The sequence below is a fragment of the Oratosquilla oratoria genome, chromosome 30 (genome assembly GCF_046742065.1).
Source record: "Oratosquilla oratoria isolate Oo_2021 chromosome 30, ASM4674206v1, whole genome shotgun sequence".
NCBI lineage: Eukaryota > Metazoa > Arthropoda > Malacostraca > Stomatopoda > Squillidae > Oratosquilla > Oratosquilla oratoria.
The window spans coordinates 45,196,303-45,202,933 of NC_134806.1; the positions used below are offsets into that span (position 1 = coordinate 45,196,303).

The window sequence follows — 6,631 nt, forward strand, 5'->3', positions numbered from 1 at the left end:
ATAGGGGTTCACTGATCAGCATGAAGGATTGGATACTGCATGTAGGGTTTCACCGATCACACAATGGAATAAAACCGGAACTACATTCGCTCTCTCCCTCTCTCTCTTATCTCTCTCTCTCTCTCCCTACTCTCCTTCTCTCTCTCTCTCTCTCTCTCTCTCTCTCTCTCTCTCTCTCCATTTCCCTCTCTCTCGCTTTCTATCCTTCTCTCTTCCTCTCTCTCTCCCTACTCTCCCTCTCTCTCTCTCTCTGTCTCTCTCTCTCTCTCTCTCTCTATCTATCTATCCCTCTCTCTTCCTCTCTCTCTCTCTCCCTCTCCCTACTCTCCTTCTATTTCTTTCTCTCTCTCTTTCTCTCCCTATCTATCTATCTATCTATCTGTCTCTCTCTTTCTCTTTATCCCTTCTGTCTCTGTCTCTCTCTCTTTTCCTCTCCCTCTCTCTCCCTCTTCCCACTCTCCTCCTATCTCTCTCCCTCCCCCTTTCTCTCTTGCTCTCTATCTCTCTGTCTCCCTCTCTCTCTCTCTTCACTGCTTTCTTTGTATATTTTGCTTAAAATTAATACAAAATTTTCAGGTGTTATATATGTACCCCTTTTGTATAATATTTCTACCCCCCAGAGGTGGTATTTTTAACATGGGTTGAGTGTTATTGAAGAACACCAGCCTGAAGAAGACTGTTATTGATCGGGAGGCGTTCTTCCTCTTGAATAAATAGATATATACAATAAATAAAAAATAATAAATAAAAAGATAGGTTGAGCTAAACTAAAGCATATAAAGTGGTAGAGGGGGATCGATATTTTACACTTACTTTAGTGGTAAAGGGCGTGTTGGGAAACCGGTTGACCAATTGGTCCTTGGCGAGGTGCTTGAAGGAGATGGCGTCCCGCGTCCAAGTCCAAATTAGCTTGGGTTCGATGTTCCGCAGAAGTCGAGCCACCAAGGGCATGTCAAGGTCGCTCACCGTGAAGTCAGGGTCGTCCAGGGCAGAGGACGTCGTCGTTGTCGTCGTCGTCGTCGTCGTCGTCGTAGAAGACGCGTCTAATGCGGACGCATTTTCTGGCAACGCACCCTTCTCGGAATTGTCCTGATCGTTAGTGATTTTCTGCTCGTTATCGGATGGTTTGCCCTCATCAGGTCCGTTCTGTTCGCACTCACTCGAAGTTTTCACGTTACACACACTATCACACTCTGCCTCACCTGTGTTCGCCTGTTTGGTCACATCCCGTCGTATAAGACGCACAGTTCCCTCCACTTCCGCGTCCTCAATAACGACGCTATCATTCTTAGAACTCGGAAATCCCGAAGAAGGTCCTCTACCCGCAGGTTCTTCGTCTTCTTCGTCGTCGTCACCGTCGGTAGTAGTCGTGGCAGTGCTCTTTCCGTTGGCGAGACAAACAAGACCTTGTCGAATGTCCGAAGGGTTGATGCAGGAGGCGTCGAAGAAGGCGCTAGAGGGGGAACTCGTGGGGCAGGTGTCGCAGGCCTGCGTCCCTTCGGGAGGCGTCCTCCCCTGCTGGTGACCTGGGACCTTCATATGTTTCATTGTCCATTCGCTGATGATCGCCTCGAGGTCCTCCCCCCCTTCTGACGGAGGTGCTGGAGACGGGGTCGAGGGTGTGGGTGGCGGGGAGGACACGGCAGAAGGAGGCGGCGGCGATGGGGAGGTGGAGTAGGAAGGTAAGGATTCGTCCTGGGGGTGTAAAGGGTCAGTAGTGGCGCCGTGACTACAAGAATCATCCCAGCGGCAATCCTCCCTGGGCCCTCCGTCTCTCTTCCCTCCATCCTCTTCGCCTTCGGTCTCCTGGTCTGGCGCTCCACTATCCATGGAAGACGCGGACTTGGCAGTGGTTTCTTCATTACGGGGGGATGACGAAGGTAAGGACGAGGGAGAAGGCGACCGTGGACTACTGACCGAATTGGCGTTGGTCGTTTTGACATTTTTCGGTCCCTGTACTTTGAGATTCCTGTTGTTGTTGTTGCTGCTGCTGCTGCTGCTGTTGTTGTTGTTGTTGTTGTGCTAGGTATTGTTGTTGCAGCATTTGCTGATGTTGGGCCTGGGGGCAAAGGCAAGCATTGGGATGTGGATTGACGTAGGGAGTAACCGTGAGGACCTTCTCTAGCCAGCCTCTCTGACGAAGTCCTTGGCGAACTGCAGGGAAGTTACCCCACATGGAGAACACTTTACCTTCCTGTAAGGAGACCGTTTCCAATAAAAGAAAACTAGAAACACTTAAGGAAAACAATGCCAGTTTTAATTCAAGCCACATAAATTCACCTTATTCTGTTATGTTAGTGAAATGTACAAAGAACAAGGAAGGGAAACGGTTTAAGAACAACAGACTAGAAAGGAAACAGTGCCACTTTTAATCCAAGCCACATACATGCACCTCTGTCTGTTACGTTAGTGAAGTATACAAAGAACAGAGGAAAGAAATCGTTTGAGAGAGAGAAAAAGACAGAAACGCTAAAGGAAAACAATGCTAGTGAAATATACAAAGAAAGGGAGAGAGAAACGGAAACAAGATTCTCCCTTACCCGAATGGCTTTTTCGGCGTAAACTTTGGCTTTCCTGATCTGCTCGAAGGTCATGGGTGGAGACTTCAACAAAGAAGACTGGCCATTGGAGATGCGACGCCCCTGAATACCTCTACAGGGCGAGGGCGTCCCAAGGCCCACTTGGGAATCCGACACAGGTCGCGGATGTCCTCCGTTGAGGCTCTTTAAGCGAGGTTTAGGCGAGACTGGCGGGTGATGATGACTCGGAGGATAAGTCAAAGTGCTCGGAGACATCTTCTTCGCTGGAGATAAAGAAGTCTCCTTGCGTCGTCTGGGTGAAGTGCCACTGGGAGGATTGGGAGAGATCCCTTTCCCTCGAATAGGAGAAGGGCTTCCCCCGGACCGAGAGGAGGACACTGTGAAGAGGCTGGTGGAAGCACTGACCGTCGTTATACTAGTCGTGGTGATGGTGTTGGAAGGCGAGGTGGAGGTCTTACCAAGGGAGTTACCAGCTTTACCACTCACGGATTCACACTTAGAACATGATGTGTTAGAAACTATGGTCCGCGGAACTTTTGATCTAGGATTCTGAGGACATGACTCTGGTCCTCCCCATTTCCCCCCGTCTTTCGTTTTCCCCCTTTCCCTCGGTCCGACGAAGTCAAGGATCCCATGGGCGAGGCTGAGGACGAAACTTGAGGGCGAGCGTTAGCCTCGTGAAGAGCGCTCTCATACTTACTCTGCTTCAAAGAAAATTCTTCGGAGATCTTCTTGACGTGTTTGCGAACTGCTGTCGAGGGCCTAAAGTTCCCTTTGGACTTGAGACTCCGTCGATACTTTCGAGGAATGTTGTTCTTTGCCGAAGTCGTCGAAGTCTGGGGACCCGAAGCCGTCGCTTGAGCGATCCCGTCCTCCCTCGCGGGAGCATTCTTCACTCCCCCTTTCGCCACGGCGAGATTGTCCGGAAGTGGCGTCTTCCCGAAGGGTTCCTCCCTGAGGTCCCCATGCCGAACTTCGCTCGTCGAAGTCGAACAAGACTGGGAGAGCTCGTACTGGCCGCATGACGAAGTGCTCTTGTCAATAGGACCACCCGCCGACAACGCCGTCGTCGTCCCGACCGCCGCACATTCCTCACCGTCGTCGTTTATCGATCTCCCGTCCTGCGAATCGCCGAGGAAGGAACCTCGTGAAGATCCTAAAGTATCCAAAGACCCTAGAGAGTTTAAAGGCGCCCTTCGAGCCAAAGAGTGACTACGGTGAGCTAAGCTCCCGTTGCATTCTACCGATCCTCTGGAAGGTTTCAGGATTTGAATATGAACAGACTCCTGATGCCCAGGGCCCAAGGAGGTCCTGCAACCATGGGGTCCTGCCGAATTTCTCAAGGACTTCGAGACACTTAAGGGCGCTTTTAGAGGACCTGGAGGGATTCCTTGACCCTGGAGAGGACCGAGGGTCGTCCTCCCGACGCTGGCGCTCTCGGGCCTGGCCCTTGGGGTCTCCATCCTCATTCTCATGGCTTTCCCCGGCGAGTGAACCTTCATCTTGGCCCTTTAGCATTCTACCTCGTCGAGATCAGCGGACAACGCGCGTGGGACATCATTGTACCGCGCAGACTTGAGTTTCTTGTCGGCCCATCATTGCTCCGCGCAGTCTTTTTGTTGCTTCTCGGCTGATCATTGTCCCGCGCAGGCTTGTCTTGCTTGTAGGCCGATCATTGTCCCGCGCAGTCTTGTTTCACATAACGGCCCATCATTGCTCCGCAAAATCTCGTGTTCCTTCTCGTTCGAACGCACTCGACCTTTTCCATCGAGGCGATCCCCCGTCACCTAAGTCACGGAAAACCACATCATAGGTCGCCGGTCTAAGGAACCTCACAGATCCTGTCTCGAACATCTGGGGGAGCACCACGCCCCTCGAAGTCCCCCTTGGCTTCTTCATCGTCCTCGCGCACAAGGCATCATCGTTACCATGGTTACCAAAGACCGCCACTAACACTTAATGAACACAAAGACTTGGAATTTCTAAACCTGATGATATCAGTAACGAGACACTGCTATCAAATCACTCGATTTTTATTCTAGCCATGCACTTAGACTATTTCTATCATCTAATATCAACACATGCGAGCACGGTAGACTTTCTTTCCCTGTTTTCCATGATATGAAAACACTTGCCTTTCCCGTGTCGGATCTGCAGTGATCGATCATTCAAAACTCGACAGCATCCTTTTCACTTCACTTCCCACTTCCGTGACCGTCCCACTTCCCATCACTGTCACATCTCACGCCACTTCACGAACACTTCGGTGACCCTGAGAGCCCGTTTCCGGCTCTTCGCTCCCTCGAAGTCTTGGCGCCAGGCCTTTTGGTCAGCGTCCTTCCCCGCAGTCTCGCAGACGCCTGGCAACCGGAACCCCCTCCCTTGGCGCCAGTCTTCTTAGCCAGCGTCCTCCGTGAAGGTCCTTCGAAGTCTTGCAGACGCCTGACAGCCAGAACCCCCTCCCTTGGCGCCAGTCTTCTTAACCAGCGTCCTCCGTGAAGGGTCCTTCGAAGTCTCGCAGTCGCCTAGGCACCAGGAAACACCTCCCTTGGCGCCAGTCTTCGGCCTGTGTCTTCCAGGGAGGAGTCAGCAGAAGACGTAAGGATTGTAACCGTGGCTTCCGTTGCCGATCTGACTCACGTTGTACAGGAAACCTGTCTGCATAAGTGAGGAGAAAAAGGCAATGAGTGCACAAGACTGGAGGAGACTGCAAGAGACCACAACCCCCATTACACATAGGCAGTTCCATGTCCCTTACCACCCGTCATCCCAATCCACAAAACTATTTAATCTTTTCTTAAAACAACCAATATATTGTTTCAGCGCTCTCTGCTACATGGTTGCTAAGTCTGTTCCATTCCTTGACCACTCTGTAGGTAAACCAGTTTTTGCCTCCTATTTCCTTCTTAAACCTAAATTTGTCCAATTTAAATAAATTACTACGAGTCCTACCTACTGTCTTAATATGATGACCTTGCCTCCTGCATCACCCTTCGTCCTTCCAGAGGTCCTTAAGCCTGTCTTCGTGCAAGTTAAGGTCCCTCTGTATGGTAAATTGCCAAACCCCTTTTGATCGTTCTCTTCTGTACTGATTCTAGTGAAATCAATATCCATTCTATAGGACGGAGACCAAAACTGTAGCGCATAGTCAAGGCTGGGGGGGGGGGGTCTAACTCTCCCCAGAATATCTGCAGAAGGAGGAAAAATAATAATAATAATTATGAACGGAAGAGGGTCTGAGGGGAAGTTTACACGCGATGTAGTATAATTGCTTCTTATTGTCTGTCCGTCTTGGATTACATGAGTAGAGGCTTCATTGGACTAATCCAAAGGTTGAATTCTCAACATTTTTATCCCAGATCCCGCTCCCACGCCAAAAAAGGCGAAAATAATAATAATCTATCCATCCATATACCAAGAGCTTTTCCCCCCTTATAAGGGAGGTAGCCTCTCCCACACACCACTCTTCCCTCCCCCTCTCCCATCTTAGCTCCTCGTGGATGACGGGTCATCCCTGTACCCCACCCACTGCCATGGGTCAGAAGCAATGCAGCAAGGCACAGCACATTCATAGCGAGGCCGCTTCACTTTTTCGACGACCCGCCCCTACCCCCCTCTCCGTTCCCTCATGAAATTATATAAGTTGAAAGAGCTGGCCATGAGCCCCCCCCCCCACCCCTAAATTCCTGCCATGGCTCCTACGCTGAGAACTAGATTTACTATACTAATTTTATATTTAACAAAAATTTTATAATATATATTTATTTTCCACATCCGCGGTATAAAATAAGTTTTACTTTACATTTGTACAAGTACACACAACAATTAGTATTATAAATAATAATGATAAAAATAATGATAATTAATAATAATTAATAATAATGATAATGATAAATAATAATCAATATACATAATTATTAATAACATAATAATAATGATAATTCCACGAACTATATCGCAAACACTTTTGGCAGATCGTTCACCGACGCAACCAGTTGCATGAAACCGATATCGCGCGCACGCACACACACACATCACACACACACACACCACACACACACACACACACATACACACACCTCCCGTACCCC

General features: G+C 49.5%; 1 pseudogene; it reads right to left on the reverse strand.

The window, feature by feature from the left end:
- The window catches only part of LOC143041138 (uncharacterized), a 52,894-nt pseudogene extending 47,860 nt beyond the window's left edge, over positions 1 to 5,034 (reverse strand).
- Between the last annotated feature and the right edge of the window lie 1,597 nt (positions 5,035 to 6,631).